The 20,137-nt window shown below is 39.4% G+C and overlaps 1 non-coding gene across 1 annotated transcript; it reads left to right on the forward strand.

Moving 5' to 3' along the window:
• Window positions 1-19,014: 19,014 nt before the first annotated feature.
• Window positions 19,015-19,122, forward strand: LOC112793272 (small nucleolar RNA R71). Its single transcript, XR_003197973.1, has one exon. It is a non-coding gene; the product is annotated as a small nucleolar RNA R71 (small nucleolar RNA).
• Window positions 19,123-20,137: the final 1,015 nt, after the last annotated feature.

The raw sequence follows: 20,137 nt of genomic DNA on the forward strand, positions 1-20,137 counted from the left end.
ATAATGAGGTCTTATTCATAGGTTGTAAAGGGGTTAGGGTCAAGGTAACGTTATTTATGGCAAAGTGAGCTTGAAATTTGCATCTTTGATTAACCTAAGCTCTCACCAAACACATATAACAACCTATACAATTCTAATACACGACCTAGCTACCCATGATTCCCACTTTTTTACATATTCATGCATTCTCTTTAATTCACATTCCATATGCATTGTTATTATTACTTTACTTTGGGGCATTTTTGTCCCTTTTTTATTACTTTCTTTTTCTATAAATTTTTCTTTCTTTTATTTTTCTATTTCTTTTTCTATATTTTTTTTCACATTTTTTTCACAACAAAGTACATACAAACGTATCAATGTATATGGTTTTACATATTTAATGCATAAGCACGTACCCAATCCCATGATTTTCAACAAGAATACAAAATACACTTTTACCTCAACCAATGTTCCAAGTTTCTCATACCCAAATGATACACACCCTCACTAGCCTAAGCTAGTCAAAGATTAAATAGTGACGTGCTAAAATTAAGAAAAAAAGGGATTAAATAGGCTCAAAATTGGCTAACAATGATTGATGAAAGGTAGGCTATTTGGGTAAGTGAGTTAAATGAAATGATGGCCTCGATCATATAAATGCAAGTATACATGGAATAATGGACATAAAGAATCAAACAAATCAAAGATTACAATCATAGAAAGAGAATAATGCACACAAGAATGGAAAACAGTGGTTATAAGATTTAACCACACAATTGGGCTCAAAACTCACATGCTTGGGCGTTCTTAGCTCAAAAAGCATGTTCCAAAATAAATTCTTTCAAGCAAGTTCAACACCAAAAAAATTTTCAAATTGGTAGGGTGCGCTAAAAATAGTTTCTTAGAAAAGAAATCTTCACCCTAACCAAAGAGTCCTAACATAAAAAGAAGTGGTGAAATATGTACAAATTCTAACTAACATGCAACCTATCATGCAATGCAACACTAATTAACAAAGAAGATTAAGAATTATTGTGAAAAATGAAGTAATTGCCCACAGAGATTGGTCAGACGACCTCCCCACACTTGAAGATTGCACCGTCCTTGGTGCATGAAAAGAAGAGCAAGGTGGACGGGTTGCTACAATTGATGAGTTCCTTCAAAAGATTGTGGGGGTGGACTTGTTTGTTGCCCTATTTAGAAGCTTTTCTATTCCCTTCTTGGTGACCAGCCTAAAAGGAGAGAAAAATAAAAAAAATTAAGCCTACAACAAAGATATCAAAGCAAATAGAACATAGGCAGGGGCTAATGCCAAATAAGAGTAAGGTTCTCTACTACATGGTAGCTACAACATGTGAGTGAGAGTGTAATGTAAGAAAATGGCATATCACTGAAACTTTATGCAAGAATAAAATCAGAGCATAAGTAAATGACATGAAGAGCAAGTTGAGCATCAAGTTCAAACAAGAAAGAGTTGACACAAACAACATTAGTGATAAGCATGAGAGCAATTGGTCCTATACTAACTCAATGATAACGAGGCACAGAAACAAAGAATAATGAGTTAGGAATGACTAAAGCACTAATCTTGTGTGTGAAACAAATATTACAAGTAATGCTAAACAAGTCATGAAGCACCAAAACAATGCAAGAAATTCTCAACAATTGTGTAGAAGAATTTAAAACCAATATTAAAATAAGAAACTTAGAAAAGAAAATAAAAACAAGCTACAAATACAAAAGTAAAATGCAATGAATGAGAATAAGCAAATGTAACACACAAAAGAAAATAAAAAATATGAAAGATAGAAAGTGAAAATTAAAAAAGAGGGAGAAAAAGAACTAGAAAGAAGTAAGAAAGAAATGATGAGAAAGGTGAGAAGAGAAGATAGAAAGGGAAGAAGAGAAATGGGAGAAGGGAAGAGAAGAAGAAGAAAGAAAGAGGGAGAGACGAAGAAAGAAGAAGAAAGAAACAAAAACAGGGCACGGAAGCGACGCGTAAGCGTCGCCCATGTGTGCGCGTGGAAGGCAGGAGAGGCAAGCGACGCGTAAGCGTCACCCATGCGTATGCGTGGGTCTAGATTATGCTATTCGCACAAATCTTGCACCACTCCAGCACAACTCTATAGTTTTTGTACCAGGAGTCCAAATATGGCACACGACGCATGCGCGTCGGCCACGTGCACTTTTTTTTGAGAGGCGTAAAACAGAAACAAGGCAATCTCCTAACCTATAAACACTCTAAATCAACCAAATTTTAAATTTAATAAAAAATCTTTTGGTTTTTGAAAAATTTTCAAATACAAAACAAACAAAACTTATACTTCAAGAAAAATACAATTTAACAACAACCAACCTACAACTTAAAGCACAAATCTAATCAAACAAACTAACAACCAAAATACTAAAACAAGAATATTGATAAACCTCAATTTTGTGGTTTATCTTGTGCTTAATTTGGGGGTTTTTGTCAATATTTCTCGCACTTATTCACAAGAAATGCATGGTTTTGTGTTCACTTCCTAATATTGCTCCATGATAGAACGCATGCTTATTTTGCCTTAGAATTGCTATATTTTGATACTCTTTATTGCCATTCGATACCGTGACATATTTGTTGAGTGATTTCAGAATTAATAGGGTAGGAATGGCCTAGAAGAGAGAAGGAAAGCATGCACAAGAGGAAGGAACATGAAGATTTGAATTTTGGGAACTGCAGCATCGACGCGCACGCGCACATGACGCGCATGCATGGATGAGGATAGCTGGAAGCGGCGCGCAAGGATGGACGCATCCGCGCAGGCCAGAGAATTCCAACTGATGCGCACGCGCACTTGGCGCGCACGCGTGGATCACAAAAGCAATCGGCACGCACGCACGCATGGCACGCACGCGCGGGAAGCTGCACGTGACTTCATTAAAGGAAATCGTGCCTGGCGATTTTTGAGGCTCATTAAGCCCAATTTCAAGCTGTTTCTGCATGGAAAAAGACCCAAGGATGCTAGGGAGAAGGGGGATCAATCATTTTTACACTAAGACACATTTTCTAGTTTTTTGGGTTCTTTGTTCTTCTAGAGAGAGAAACCCTTATTCTTCTCTAGATCTAGCTTTAATTTGATCTTCCCTTGTTGAACTCTGAATTGAATTTTGTTAATTACTAGTTTTGATTGTTTAATTTGAATCCCTTAGTATAATTTTGCTTAGATCTTGTGTTAGTTTATGGATTCTTGTCAATTGTCACTTTATATCCATTGCATGAATGTTGTGAATCTTGACATGTTGATGTTACATTGATGATTCCTATGATTAATTGTGTTATTTGAGTGATTGTAAGTTGATATTTGTTAGTGGGTATTTGTTAATTTCAATCCAATTGCAATTTGAACATGTTTTTTGTTAATTCTTACTATGTGTTTGATGAATTGTTTACCTTGATTATAGAGTAGTTCTTTTTACTCTTGGCTTAGGCCAAGGAAATTCGGTAAACTTGAGTCATTGGGTCTAATGGATTTGATGATTTGGGAATCCTTAGTGGTCAATTTGATAGCCATTGACACTAGCCTACTACTAGGTTAATTAGTAGTGAGGTTAGACCTTATGGGTAGATGTTGACCAAACCATTTAACTTACTTCAAGTATAGAAGTAGATTTAATGAGTTTGGCTCCTCATAATTGTCAAGATATGGTTATTAGGCAAGGATAGTGACCCCAATTCCCATGTCTAACCAAGAGTTGTTTTTATCATTCTTATTTGGAAAACCAAAAATCTTTATTGCCTTGCCTTAGTTATAGTTATTGTCTAGTTGAGAGTAGAATTAAATTGAATGTTATCTTCTTAGTTTGAAATTGCTCACATCTTGCTTAGTTATTTGAATTAGTTCTTTGCACTTTAGATTACTTGTTTGCTAAGATTCCTAGTTTACTTTCTTGCTCATGACTTACAACCCTGGATTTCTAACCAATGTTGAAGCACATGTTTGCCGATTCCTTGTGAGATGACCCGATGTTTGAATACTTCGGTTACTTTATTGGGGTTGAACTTGTGACAACCAATTCCTTTTTAAATTTGATCCTCGAGGATTGTTGTTGGTAGAGCTATACTTGCAATGCAACTTCATTGAGAAATTCTCTTCCGACATAGTCCACGGGTGTCCATCAAATTTTTGGCGCCGTTGCCGGGGAATGGTTGCAACATATGCCTTGATATTGGTTATGTGAATATGTGAATATTGTAGATAGTTTGTTTGCTTTTAATACATAGCTATAGTTTAGCTTCTTTTATTTTTGTGCTATGACTCTCAAGTTTGATGACTCGGTCTCAACCGAATTCTAGCTTAGCCGATTTTGATCCCGAGATTGAAAGATCTTTGTTACACACTCGACAAGCTATATTGCGGTTGGACTATACGGCTGGTACTTCGGCCTCTCTTGAGGAACATACCGAATCCCTAGACAGTGCCGAGAGTGACTTGGAGTCCGCTACTTCCTATTCTTCTGTTGGCACTACTAATACATCTTTGCATCCTACTAAGACATGGTTTTATTCGCTATCGGATGAAATTGCTACCAATTAGGATTTCTTGAGAAGAGAGTTTCTAGATAAATTCTTCCCACCAGAGAAGACCGACTACATCCGAAAAGAGATTTCGGGTATAATGCAAAGAGACCAAGAGAGTTTGTACGAGTATTGGTCTCGGTTCAAGAGGCTATTAGAATCTTGTCCACACCATGGAATGAACACTCACTTGCTCATTAGCTACTTCACCGGAGGTCTTTGTGTGGAAGATAGAAGATTGCTCACCGCTTCTAATGGTGGTTCCCTCTCGAAAAACAAGACGGAGGGAGAAGCTTGGAGTTTGATAAAGAATGTTGCCGAAGCTACGCAACATACAAGGGTGAGAAGTAATCCTCTCAAGGGTGTGGTAGAACCGTCCCCTTCTGAATCAAGCCTAACCAAAGCACTTGGGGACATGACCACCATCCTCACAGAGATACAAAAGGATCAAAAGAAATTCTACTCCATCCAAGCCGTCTAAGCTCCACCTCCAGTTGCTCAACTTGAAGGCCCTCCTAGGATTTGTGGTTTGTGCTCTAGCACTACACATTACACCGATCAATGCCATCAAATTCAAGAGGAACATGCCCTTGTAGTGGCCAATGTGAATTATAACAATCGTCCACCCTATCCCTCTCAAGGCCAAAACCACTACCCTCATGGTAGTAATCAACATCAAGGGTGGAGGGATAATGCACAAGGGAGCAATCAAAACCAAAGATGGAACAACTCTTCTTCTCATCACAACAACAACCAATCTTCATCTCAATACCACCACAACAACAACAACTATCAAGCCAACCAAAATCACCACAACTAAGACCAAAACAACTACACCAAGTACCAAGCACCACACCATAGACAACAATTTAACCAAACCTCTCCATCTTCCACCAATCAAGCTGACGAGCATAAAGCAGCTGTGGATAAACGGGATGAGGGCTATAAGGCTCAATTCGAGGCTATGAGTGCTCAATTGGCCAATCTTACCGACATGATTTCGAAGATGTCCATGTCCTCCTCCAACAACACCAACCAACCCTCAAGTTCTTCTAACCTTCCATCCCAACCCCAACCAAATCCAAAGGGCGATCTCAACGCCATCACTCTACGGTCGGGAACTACATTGAAGGAGATACCTCCAATGGTCTTAGAGGGCATTCATGAGGAAGAAGTGATTGTTGAAGCTCCACATGAAAAGGGGGAGGTGGACAAAAGGCATGAGAAAGAAGGAGTAAACCTCAAGGAACCCAAGAGGAAAGCTCTAGTGGATGAGTCCATCCCTATTCCATTTCCTTCCATGGTGAAGAAGGCAAAGAAGACACCAGAATTTGATTTGAACATGCTTCAAGTATTCAAGAAGGTTGAGGTAACCATACCACTTCTTGATGCTATTCGACAAATTCTAAAGTATGTAAAATTCTTGAAAGACTTATGCACACACAAGGATAGGATAGGAGAATTGGAGACATTATCCTTGGGTAGTTCAATTTCTTCCTTGATGGAACCTATTCCAAAGAAATGTGGTGACCCTGGGCCTTGTTTGGTGTCTTGTTGTACTAGTGGACGCACTTTTCATGATTGTATGTGTGACCTTGGAGCTTGTGTAAGCATCATGCCTTTTTCTACTTTTGTGCGGTTGAATTTAGCTCCATTAAAGAAGTCGGCGGCAAGGTTTGTCTTAGCTGATAAAAATGTGATCATGGTAACAGGAATAGCCGAAGATGAACTTGTGGCGATCAAGGATTTGATCTTTCCGGTTGACTTTTACATCTTTGAAATGCCTCCAATAGAAAGTAGAAGCTCATCCTCCGTTCTACTTGGTAGACCCTTCCTTAAGACCTCTAAATTCAAGTTAGATGTCTTCACCGGCACATATTCCTTTGAGGTTGGAGACAAGACTATCAAGTTCAATTTAGAAGAAGCCATGAAGCATCCTCCCGAACATGGTAGCAGAAGTGCAAGAAGAAGACCATAACAAGTTGTGCTACCATATTGTTGAAGAGACGGATGACCAAGAGGGTGAACATGAGAAAGTTGTTGAGAATAAACTCTGTGAGCCTGACGAAAAGGAACCTTAGCTTGAGGCAAAGAGTGAATTGAAGCCTCTCCCATCTCATTTGAAGTATGCTTTCTTAGAGGACAACCAGAAGTTTCCGATCATTATTGCTAGTGAGCTTTCTAGTGAAGAAGAAGAAAAGCTCCTAGGTGTTCTCAGAAAGTACAAGAAGGCAATTGGTTAGAGCTTAGCTGATATTGTGGGGATTGACCCTCGTAAGTGCATGCATCGTATATTTCTCCAAGAGGGAGCTAGGCCGGTTAGGCAATCGCAAAGGAGGCTCAACCCAACCATCTTCGATGTGGTAAAGAAGGAGGTCACTAGGCTACTTGATGCGGGTATCATATACCCGATTTCTGATAGTGAGTGGGTGAGCCTGGTCCAGGTTGTTTCCAAGAAATCAGGCATCACTGCGGTTATCAAGGATGATGGTGAAGCGGTCACAAAGAGAGTACAAAATGCATGGCGAGTGTGCATCGACTATAGAAGGTTGAATGCCGCTACAAGGAAGGACCACTACCCTTTGCCCTTTATCAATCAGATGTTGGACCGTTTGGTGGGTAAATCCCATTACTGCTTTCTTGATGGATTCACTGGTTACTTCCAGATTCACATTTCTCCTGAAGATCAGGAAAAGACCACGTTCACTTGCTCTTTTGGCACCTTTGCCTACAAAAGGATGCCATTTGGACTATGTAATGCACCTACTACTTTTCAGCGGTGCATGACCAGTATCTTTTCTGATCTAATAGAGAATTATCTGGAAGTCTTTATGGATGACTTCAGTGTTTATGGAACCTCATTTGATTGTTGCTTAACGAACTTCGCCAAGGTCTTAGCTAGATGTGTTGACATTAACCTTGTCTTGAATTTTGAGAAATGTCACTTCATGGTAAGACAAGGTATAGTGTTAGGACATGTAGTATCTAGTGAAGGAATTTCGGTAGACCCGACGAAGGTCGATGTTATCACCACTTTATGTCACCCCTCATCTGTGAGGGAGGTCCGCTCGTTTTTAGGACATGCAGGATTCTATAGGCGCTTTATCAAAGATTTCAGCAAGATCGCTTTGCCATTGTCACGCCTACTCCAAAAAGATGTGGACTTTGAGTTTGGCAGTTAATGTGTGAAAGCTTTTGAAGAGCTAAGGAGAGATCTTACCACGGCACCGATTGTGCGAGGCCCTAACTGGATGTTGCCATTTGAGATAATATGTGATGCGCCAAACCAAGCTATAGTGCCGCGCTTGCACAACGCGATGGTAAACTCCCTTATATCATTGCATACTCTTCTAAAACACTTGATGCAGCACAATCCAACTATACCACTACTGAAAAGGAACTCCTAGCTATTGTTCATGCTTTAGATAAATTCAGATCTTATTTGCTAGGATCAAAGATAGTGGTATACACGGATCATGCAGCTTTGAAATACTTATTGACAAAGAATGAGTCAAAACCTAGGCTCATATGTTGGATCTTGCTTTTGCAAGAATTCAACATTGAGATTAGGGACCGGAGTGGATCTCAAAACTTGGTTGCAAATCATTTAAGCCGCCTTGAGAATTTAAAATTTGATCCATTTCCGATCAATGACTCATTCCCATTGGATAGTTTGCATGCTGTGTCAGATAGCTTCCCTTGGTTTGCCCCAATGGCGAACTACTTGGTTGCGAAACTCTTCCTTCCCAACTTTTCTAAACACCAAAGGGATAAGTTGAGGAGTGATTCTAAATACTACATTTGGGATGACCCTCACTTGTGGAAGAGGGGAGTGGACCCAGTAATTCGAAGATGTGTCCCAGAGTCCGAAATCTAACCCATTCTAGAAGCTTGCCATTCGTCCGAATGTGGTGGCCACTTTGGCCCACAAAGGACCGTGAAAAAGGTGTTGGATTGTGGATTCTGGTGACCAACCTTATTCAAGGATGCTAACCAGTTATGTATGTCTTGCCATCAGTGTCAGAAGTCGGGAAACACATCCCAAAGGGATGAAATGCCTCAACAACCTATGTTGTTCTGTGAGATATTTGATGTATAGGGCATTGACTTTATGGGACCGTTTCCCAACTCAAGTGGGTATCTATATATTTTGTTAGCGGTTGACTACGTGTCAAAGTGGGTAGAAGCAATACCTACCCGCCTTGACGACGCCAATACCGTCATTTCTTTTATTAGGAATAACATTGTATGCCGTTATGGGTCACCACGAGCAATCGTGAGTGACCAAGGATCCCACTTTTGTAACAGGAAAGTAGAAGCACTGCTCAAGTGCTATGGGGTAATGCATAAGGTTGCCACTGCTTATCATCCGCAAACCAACGGACAAGCGGAAGTGTATAACTGGGAGATTAAGAGAATCTTGGAGAAAGTGGTCAATCCACAAAGGAAGGATTGGAGCCTCCGGTTAGGAGATGCGCTATGGGCGTATAGAACGGCCTACAAGACTCTGTTAGGGATGAGTCCCTTCCGGATCGTCTATGGTAAGGCATGCCACCTTCCAGTGGAAATTGTGCACAAAGCCTATTGGGCAGTAAAGCAGTGCAACATGGATTTGACCCAAGCCGGAGTAGCCAGAAAATTGCAGCTAAAGGAGCTTGAGTGTTTGAGGAACGAAGCATATGAGAATGCCCGGATTTACAAGGAAAAGACTAAAGCATTCCATGACCATCACATCCGAGAGGAGGACTTCTAAGAAGGTGATGAGGTTCTCATCTACAATTCGAGGCTTCGTTTCATGCCTGGCAAGCTTCGCTCTAGATGGGAAGGACCTTTCAAGGTGAAGGAGATAAAGCCCTATGGAGTGGTGGAGTTATTTGATCCTAAAAGTGAAGCAACTTTCAAGGTGAATGGACATAGAGTGAAGAAGTACTATGGCTACAAACTCCCAAAAGAGCTAGAGGTGTTCCTATTGGAAGATGCACCTAGAGAAGGAGAAGCTTGAGCAACTAACCGTCCAACTTAAGGACGTTAAAGAAAAGTTCTTGGTGGGAGGCACCCCACCGTGGTAAGATCTTCCTTGTGTATACCATTTTGCTTCTAGCTTTAGATTCTTGTGAATTTTGTGACTTCTTGATGTTGTTGATTGCTTAGGAATTCTAGTTTGTTGATCTTGTTAGATAACTAGGATATTTAGATAGATTTCTGATGAGCGGATATTTTATACGTTTTTTTTTTTGGGTAATTTCATGTAGATTTTAATGTGTTTTAATTAGTTTTTAGTATATTTTTATTAGTTTTTAGGAAAAATTCATATTTCTGGACTTTACTATGAGTTTGTGTGTTTTTTTGTAATTTCAGGTATTTTCTGGCTGAAATTGAGGGAGCTGAGCAAAAATCTGATTTAGGCTGAAAAAGGACTGCAGATGCTGTTAGATTCTGACCTCCCTGCACTCGGAATGGATTTTTTGGAGCTACAAGAGTCCAATTGGCGCACTCTTAATTGGGTTGGAAAATAGACATCCAGGGCTTTTCAGCAATATTTAATTGTCCATACTTTGCGCGAAGATAGACGACGTAAACTGGCGTTCAACACCAGTTTCATGTTGCAGTCTGGCGTTTAGCGTCAGAAACAGGTTACAACCTGGCGTTCAACTCCAGAAACAGCCCAGGCACGTGAGAAGCTTAAGTCTCAGCCCCAGCACACACCAAGTGGGCCCCAGAAGTGGATTTCTGCACTATCCATCTTAGTTTACTCATTTTTTGTAAACCTAGGTTACTAGCTTAGTTTTTAAACAACTTTTAGAGAATTATTTTGTATCTCATGACATTTTTAGATCTAAATTTTATACTCTTTGACGGCATGAGTCTCTAAACTTCATTGTTGGGGGTGAGGAGCTCTACAGCGTCTCAATAAATTAATGCAATTATTTCTGTTTTTCCATTCAAACATGCGTGTTCCTATCTAAGATGTTCATTCGCGCTTAACTATGGAGAAGGTAGTGATCCGTGACACTCATCACCTTCCTCAATCCATGAACGTGTGCTTGACAACCACCTCCGTTCTACATCAGATTGAATGAGTATCTCTTAGATTCCTTAATCAGAATCTTCGTGGTATAAGCTAGATTGATGGCGGCATTCATGAGAATCCGGAAAGTCAAACCTTGTCTGTGGTATTCCGAGTAGGATTCAAGGATTGAATGACTGTGATGAGCTTCAAACTCGCGATTGTTGGGCATGATGACAAACGCAAAAGGATCAAGGGATTCAATTCCAACATGATCGAGAACCAACAGATGATTAGCCATGCTGTGATAGAGCATTTGGACCATTTTCACTGAGAGGATGAGAAGTAGCCATTGACAATGGTGACGCCCTAGATACAACTTGCCATGGAAGGAACTTTGCACTTTTGAATGCAAGGAAGCATTATGTTGCAGAGATTCAAAAGACAAAGCATCTCTAAAACTCCAACATATTCTCCCTTATTGCGTAACAATTATTTAATTTATGGCCTCTTTCTTTTTACAATTCAAACTAAGAATTATTATTGATATTATATCCTGACTAAGAGTTACAAGGTAACCATAGCTTGCTTCAAGCCAACAATCTCTGTGGGATCGACCCTTACTCACCTAAGGTATTACTTGGACGACCCAACGCACTTGCTGGTTAGTTGTGCGGATTGCAAAAGTGTGATTGCAATTTCGTGCACCAAGTTTTTGGCGCCGTTGCCGGGGATTGTTTGAGTTTGAACAACTAAAGGTTTATTTTGTTGCTTAGATTAGGAATAGAGTATTGATGCTACAGAGTCATTAAATTTGAGTCCTTTAATTTCTCTTCAAAAATTTTTCAAAAATATTACTTTTCCTTATTAATTTTTAATTTTTCGTGAGTTAGTGTCTTGTTCTAAGTTTGGTGTCAATTGCATATTTTATATTTTCCTTTTTAAATTTTCGAATTTGTGTTCTTTGATCTTCAAGTTATTCTTATTTATTTTTCTTGTTCTGTGTCTTTTCTTGTTTTTCTTGTGCTTTTCCAAAGCATTAGTCTTCAAAAAAGAAATTATTTTTGGTTAGTGAAAATACCTCTTCAAAACAAGTGTTACCTTTATTGCCCAATTGGCTAGAGCGTTGGTCTATGTTCTTGGTAATTGGGTATCTTTTTTTAAAATCTTTTTCAAAAATAATTTTTCTTTGATTGAATCTTGTGCCAAACTTTAAGTTTGGTGTTTTATTGTTAATCGTTTTATAATTTTCGAGAATTTTGTTGAAGTTTTCTAAAAATTTTAAGTTTGGTGTTCTTTCTTTTGTTCTTATTGTTCTTGTGAATCTTTAAAGTGTTCTTGAGTCTTCTTTGTGTTTTGATCTTAAAATTTTTAAGTTTGGTGTTCCTTGGTGTTTTCCCTCCAAAATTTTCGAAAATAAGGAGCATTAGATCTAAAAATTTTAAGTCTTGTGTCTTTTGTGTGTTTTTCTCTTTCATCATAAAAAAATTCAAAATTCAAAAAAATATCTTTTCTAACTATTTTTAAGCCATATTTTCGAATTTCTCTATAAAAATTCATATTTCAATTTCAAAAATTTAATTATATCTTTTTCGAAAATATCCTAACCACTTTCTCTCTCCTCACTTTTTCGAAAATCTTCATAAAATATTTTTAAATTCCTTTTTTTATTTTATTTTTATTTTTATTTATTTTTATTTTATTTGGTTTTCTAATTTTTGAATTTTTATTTAATTTTCTATTTATTTTATTTTATCTTCCTTTTAATTTTCGATTTTCAAAAAAAAAAAAAATTTAAATCCACATTACCTCCTTTACTCTAACATGGACCTAAGTGGAAGGGAACAGTTCAGAAGGACTCTGGGGTCATATGCTAACCCCACTACTACTTCATATGGGAGTAGTATCTGTATACCCTCCATTGGAGTTAGTAGTTTTGAGTTGAACCCTCAGCTCATTATCATGGTGCAGCAAAGTTGCCAGTATTTCGGTCTTCCACACGAAGAACCTACAGAGTTTCTGGCACAGTTTCTACAAATTTCTGACACAGTACATGATAAGGAAGTAGATCAGGATGTCTACAGATTGCTACTGTTTCCATTTGCTGTAAAAGACCAAGCTAAGAGGTGGTTAAATAACCAACCTAAGGACAGTATAAAGACATGGAAACAGCTGTCAGAAAAATTCTTGAATCACTATTTTTCTCCAAAACGGATGACACAGCTAAGGCTGAGCATCCAAGGCTTCCAACAAGGAGATAATGAATCCCTTTTTATGATGCCTGGTGCACGAAATTGTGATCAATACTTTTCACAACTCAATTAATCCCCGGTGATGAACCCAAAAACTTGGTGTTCAATACCATGGCATAAACACAACTTCGCACAACTAACCAGCAAGTGTACTGGGTCGTCCAAGTAATAAACCTTACGCGAGTAAGGGTCGATCCCACAGAGATTGTTGGTATCAAGCAAGCCATGGTCACCTTGTAAATCTTAGTCAGGCAAACTCAAATGGGTATGAATGATGAATAAAACATAAAGATAGAGATAGAGATACTTATGTAATTCATTGGTGGGAATTTCAGACAAGCGTATGGAGATGCTTGGTCCCTTCCGTCTCTCTGCTTTCCTACCGTCTTCATCCAATCCTTCTTACTCCTTTCCATGGCAAGCTGTATGCAAGGGTTTCACCGTTGTCAGTGGCTACCTCCCATCCTCTCAGTGAAAATGTTCAACGCACCCTGTCACGGCACGGCTATTCATCTGTCGGTTCTCAATCAGGTTGGAATAGAATCCAGTGATTCTTTTGCGTCTGTCACTAACGCCCAGCCTTCAGGAGTTTGAAGCTCGTCACAGTCATTCAATCATTGAATCCTACTTAGAATACCACAGACAAGGTTTAGACCTTCCGGATTCTCTTGAATGCCGCCATCAATTCTAGCTTATACCACGAAGATTCCGATTAAAGAATCCAAGAGATATCCACTCAATCTAAGGTAGAACAGATGTGGTTGTCAGGCACACGTTCATAGGTGAGAATGATGATGAGTGTCACAGATCATCACATTCATCAAGTTGAAGAACAAGTGATATCTTAGAACAAGAACAAGCGGAATTGAATAGAAGAACAATAGTAATTGCATTAATACTCGAGGTACAGCAGAGCTCCACACCTTAATCTATGGTGTGTAGAAACTCCACCATTGAAAATACGCAAGAACAAGGTCTAGGCATGGCCGTGAGGCCAGCCTCCCAATGATCTAAGAACTAGATGTCCAAAGATGATCCTAAGATCGAAAAATGATCCAAAGATGAAAATACAATAGTAAAAGGTCCTACTTATAGAGAACTAGTAGCCTAGGGTTTACTGAGATGAGTAAATGACATAAAAATCCACTTCCGGGCCCACTTGGTGTGTGCTTGGGCTGAGCATTGAAGCATTTTCGTGTAGAGACTCTTCTTGGAGTTAAACGCCAGCTTTGGTGCCAGTTTGGGCGTTTAACTCCCATCCTTGTGCCAGTTCCGGCGTTTAACGCTGGGAATTCTAATGGTGACTTTGAACGCCGGTTTGAGCCCTCAAATCTTGAGCAAAGTATGGACTATCATATATTGCTGGAAAGCCCAGGATGTCTACTTTCCAACGCCGTTAAGAGCGCGCCAATTGGACTTCTGTAGCTCCAGAAAATCCACTTCGAGTACAGGGAGGTCAGAATCCAACAGCATCTGCAGTCCTTTTTAGTCTCTGAATCAGATTTTTGCTCAAGTTCCTCAATTTCAGCCAGAAAATACCTGAAATCACAGAAAAACACACAAACTCATAGTAAAGTCCAGAAAAGTGAATTTTAACTAAAAACTAATAAAAATATACTAAAAAATAACTAAAACATACTAAAAACATACTAAAAACAATGCCAAAAATCGTACAAATTATCCGCTCATCACAACACCAAACTTAAATTGTTGCTTATCCTCAAGCAACTGAAAATCAAATAAGCTAAAAAGAAGAGAATATGCAATGAATTCCAAAAACATCTATGAAGATCAGTATTAATTAGATGAGCGGGACTTTTAGCTTTTTGCCTCTGAATAGTTTTGGCATCTCACTCTATCCTTTGAAATTCATAATGATTGGCTTCTTTAGGAACTCAGAATCCAGATAGTGTCATTGATTCTCCTAGTTAAGTATGATGATTCTTGAACACAGCTACTTATTGAGTCTTGGCCGTGGCCCAAAGCACTCTGTCTTCCAGTATTACCACCGGATACATACATGCCACAGACACATAATTGGGTGAACCTTTTCAGATTATGACTCAGCTTTGCTAGAGTCCCCAATTAGAGGTGTCCAGGGTTCTTAAGCACACTCTTTTTGCCTTGGATCACACTTTTATTTCTTTCTTTTTCTCTCTTTTTTTTTTCTTTTCTTTTCTCCCTTTTTTTTTGTTTTTCTCCTCTCTTTTTTTTGTATTCACTGCTTTTTCTTGCTTCAAGAATCATTTTTATGATTTTTCAGATCCTCAGTAACATGTCTCCTTTTTCATCATTCTTTCAAGAGCCAACATTCATGAACCACAAATTCAAAAGACATATGCACTGTTTAAGCATACATTCAGAAAACAAAAATATTTCCACCACATCAAAATAATTAAACTGTTATAAAATTCAAAATTCATGCAATTCTTCTCTTTTTCAATTAAAGAACATTTTTCATTTAAGAGAGGTGATGGATTCATAGGACATTCATAACTTTAAGGCATAGACACTAAGACACTGATGATCACATGACACAAACATAGATAAACATAAGCACTAAAATTCGAAAAACAGGAAAATAAAGAACAAGGAAGTTAAAGAACGGGTCCACCTTAGAGATGGTGGCTTGTTCTTCCTCTTGAAGATCCTATGGAGTGCTTGAGCTCCTCAATGTCTCTTCCTTGCTTTTGTTGCTCCTCTCTCATGATTCTTTGATCTTCTCTAATTTCATGGAAGAGAATGGAATGTTCTTGGTGTTCCACCCTTAGTTGTCCCATGTTGGAACTCAATTCTCCTAGGGAGGTGTTTAGTTGCTCCCAATAGTTTTGTGGAGGAAATTGCATCCCTTGAGGCATCTCAGGGATTTGATGATGAGAGGGGTCTCTTGTTTGCTCCATCCTCTTCTTAGTGATGGGCTTGTCCTTATCAATGGGGATGTCTCCCTCTATGTCAACTCTAACTGAATAACAGAGGTGACAAATGAGATGAGGAAAGGCTAACCTTGCCAAGGTAGAGGATTTGTCCGCCACCTTATAAAGTTCTTGGGATATAACCTCATGAACTTCTATTTCTTCTCCAATCATGATGCTATGAATCATGATAGCCCGGTCTATAGTAACTTCGGACCGGTTGCTAGTGGGAATGATTGAGCGTTGGATAAACTCCAACCATCCCCTAGCCACAGGCTTGAGGTCGTGCCTTCTCAGTTGAACCGGCTTTCCTCTTGAATCTCTCTTCCATTGGGCGCCATCTTCACAAATGACTGTGAGGACTTGGTCCAACCTTTGATCAAAGTTGACCCTTCTAGTGTAAGGATGTTCATCTCCTTGCATCATGGGCAAGTTGAATGCCAACCTTACATTTTTCGGACTAAAATCCAAGTATTTCCCCCGAACCATAGTAAGCCAATTCTTTGGATTCGGGTTCACACTTTGATCATGGTTCTTGGTGATCCATGCATTGGCATAGAACTCTTGAACCATTAAGATTCCGACTTGTTGAATGGGGTTGGTAAGAACTTCCCAACCTCTTCTTAGGATCTCATGTCGGATCTCCGGCTATTCACTCCTTTTGAGTTTGAAAGGGACCTCGGGGATCACCTTCTTCAAGGTCACAACTTCATAGAAGTGGTCTTGATGCACCCTTGAGATGAATCTCTCCATCTCCCATGACTCGGAGGTGAAAGATTTTGCCTTCCCTTTCCTCTTTCTAGAGGTTTCTCCGGCCTTGGATGCCATAAATGGTTATGGAAAAACAAAAAGCAATGATTTTACCACACCAAACTTAAAAGGTTTGCTCGTCCTCGAGCAAAAGAAGAAAGAAGAGAGTAGAAGAAGAAGAAATGAAGGAGATGGGGGAGGCTTTGTGGTTCGGTTATGGGAGGGTGGGTTTGGGAGGGAAAGTGGTTTAAATTTGAATGGTAGGGTAGGTGGGTTTTTATGAAGGATGGATGTGAGTGGTGAAGAGAAAGATGGGATTTGATAGGTGAAGGGTTTTTGGGGAAGAGGTGTTGAGGTGATTGGTGAATGGGTGAAGAAGAGAGAGAGTGGTAGGGTAGGTGGGGATCCTGTGGGGTCCACAGATCCTGAGGTGTCAAGGAAAAGTCATCCCTGCACCAAGTGGCGAGCAAAAATACCCTTTGTGCCAATTCTGGCGTTAAACGCCGGGCTGGTGCCCATTTCTGGCATTTAACGCCAAGTTCTTGCCCTTCTCTGGCGTTTAACGCCAGTCTGGTGCCCCTTTCTGGCGTTAAACACCCAGAATGGTGCCAGACTGGGCGTTAAACGCCCATCTATTAGCCTTACTGGCATTTAAACGCCAGCAAGTTCTTCCTCCAGGGTGTGCTATTTTTCTTTCTGTTTTTCTTTCTATTTTTGCTTTTTCAATTGATTTTGTGACTTCTCATGATCATCAACCTACAGAAAACATAAAATAACAAAGGAAAATAGATAAAATATAACATTGGGTTGCCTCCCAACAAGCACTTCTTTAATGTCAGTAGCTTGACAGAGGGCTTTCATGGAGCCTCAGGGATGTTCAGAGCAATGTTGGAACCTCCCAACACCAAACTTAGAGTTTGAATGTGGGGGTTCAACACCAAACTTAGAATTTGGTTGTGGCCACCCAACACCAAACTTAGAATTTGACTGTGGGGGCTCTGTTTGGCTCTGTTTTGAGAGAAGCTCTTCATGCTTCCTCTCCATGATGACAGAGGGATATCCTTAAGCCTCAAACACAAAGGATTCTTCATTCACTTGAATGATCAATACTCCTCTATCAACATCAATCACAGCCTTTGCTGAGGCTAGGAAGGGTCTGCCAAGGATGATGGATTCATCCATGCACTTCCCAGTCTCTAGGACTATGAAATCAGCAGGGATGTAGTGGTCTTCAACTTTTACCAGAACATCCTCTACAAGTCCATAAGCTTGTTTTCTTGACTTGTCTGCCATCTCTAGTGAGATTTTTGCAGCTTGCACTTCAAAGATCCCTAGCTTCTCCATTACAGAGAGAGGCATGAGGTTTACACTTGACCCTAGGTCACACAAGGCCTTCTTGAAGGTCATGGTGCCTATGGTACAAGGTATTGAAAACTTCCCAGGATCTTGTCTCTTTTGAGGTAATTTCTGCCTAGACAAGTCATCCAGTTCTTTGGTGAGCAAAGGGGGTTCATCCTCCCAAGTCTCATTACCAAATAACTTGTCATTTAACTTCATGATTGCTCTAAGGTATTTAGCAACTTGCTCTTCAGTGACATACTCATCCTTTTTAGAGGAAGAATACTCATCAGAGCTCATGAATGGCAGAAGTAAATCCAATGGAATCTCTATGGTCTCAGTGGGAGCCTCAGATTCCCATGGTTCCTCATTGGGGAACTCATTGGAGGCCAGTGGACGTCCATTGAGGTCTTCCTCAGTGGCGTTCACTGCCTCTCCCTCCTCTCCAAATTCGGCCATGTTGATGGTCTTGCACTCTCCTTTTGGATTTTCTTCTGTATTGCTTGGAAGAGTACTAGGAGGGAGTTCAGTAATTTTCTTGCTCAGCTGACCCACTTGTGCCTCCAAATTTCTAATGGAGGACCTTGTTTCAGTCATGAAACTTTGAGTGGTTTTGATTAGATCAGAGACCATGGTTGCTAAGTCAGAGGTGTTCTGCTTAGAACTCTTTGTCTGTTGCTGAGAAGATGATGGAAAAGGCTTGCCATTGCTAAACCTGTTTCTTCCACCATTATTGTTGTTGAAACCTTGTTGAGGTCTCTGTTGATCCTTCCATGAGAGATTTGGATGATTTCTCCATGAAGGATTATAGGTGTTTCCATAGGGTTCTCCCATGTAATTCACCTCTTCCATTGAAGGGTTCCCAGGATCATAAGCTTCTTCTTCAGATGAAGCTTCCTTAGTACTGCTTGGTGCATTTTGCAATCCAGACAGACTTTGAGAAATCATATTAACTTCCTTAGTCAATATTTTGTTCTGAGCCAGTATGGCATTCAGAGTGTCAATCTCAAGAACTCCTTTCTTCTAATTGGTCCCATTGTTCACAGAATTTCTTTCAGAAGTGTACATGAATTGGTTATTTGCAACCATTTCAATTAGTTCTTGAGCTTCTGTAGGCGTCTTCTTCAGATGAAGAGATCCTCCAACAGAGCTATCCAAAGACATCTTGGATAGTTCAGAGAGACCATCATAGAAAATACCTATGATGCTCCATTCAGAAAGCATATCAGAGGGGCACTTTCTGATTAATTGTTTGTATCTTTCCCAAGCTTCATAGAGGGATTCTCCTTCCTTCTGTCTCAAGGTTTGGACTTCCACTCTAAGCTTACTCAGTTTTTGAGGTGGAAAGAACTTTGCCAAGAAGGCATTGACTAGCTTTTCCCAAGAGTTCAGGCTTTCTTTAGGTTGTGAGTCCAACCATATTCTAGCTCTGTCGCTTACAGCAAAAGGGAATAGCATAAGTCTGTAGACCTCAGGGTCAACCCCATTAGTCTTGACAGTGTCACAGATTTGCAAGAATTCAGCTAAAAACTGATGAGGATCTTCCAATGGAAGTCCATGGAACTTGCAATTCTGTTGCATTAGAGAAACTAATTGAGGCTTAAGCTCAAAGTTGTTTGCTCCAATTGCAGGGATAGAGATGCTTCTCCCATAGAAATCGGGAGTAGGTGCAGTAAAGTCACCCAGCACCTTCCTTGCATTGTTGGCATTGTTGTTGTTTTCGGCTGCCATGAGTTCTTCTTCTTTGAAGATTTCTGTTAGGTCCTCTACAGAGAATTGTGCCTTAGCTTCTCTTAGCTTTCGCTTCAAGGTCCTTTCAGGTTCAAGATCAGCCTCAACAAGAATGCTTTTGTCTTTGCTCCTGCTCATATGAAAGAGAAGAGAAGAAGAAAATATGGAATCCTCTATGTCACAGTATAGAGATTCCTTGAGGTGTCAGAGGAAAAGAAAAATGGAAGGAAGAGTTAGAAAATTCGAACTTATCAAGAAAGATGGAGTTCGAATTGTGCATTAAGGAATAGTGTTAGTCCATAAATAGAAGGATGTGAGAAGAGGGGAAGAAATTTTCGAAAATTAAAGTAAAATATTTTAAAAACATTTTGAAAAACACTAATTGATTTTCGAAAACCAAGATAGAGAAGGAAGTAAAGTGATTATTGAAAAAGATTTTGAAATTAGAAATCAAAAAGATTTGATTGAAAACTATTTTGAAAAAGATGTGATTGAGAAGATATGATTTGAAAAACTTTTTAAAAAGATTTGATTTTAAAAAAATAATAACTTGGCTAACAAGAAAATATATGATTCAAACATTAAACCTTTCTCAACAGAAACGGCAACA

The sequence above is a fragment of the Arachis hypogaea genome, chromosome 3, assembly GCF_003086295.3.
Source record: "Arachis hypogaea cultivar Tifrunner chromosome 3, arahy.Tifrunner.gnm2.J5K5, whole genome shotgun sequence".
In the NCBI taxonomy this organism is placed as follows: Eukaryota; Viridiplantae; Streptophyta; class Magnoliopsida; order Fabales; family Fabaceae; genus Arachis; species Arachis hypogaea.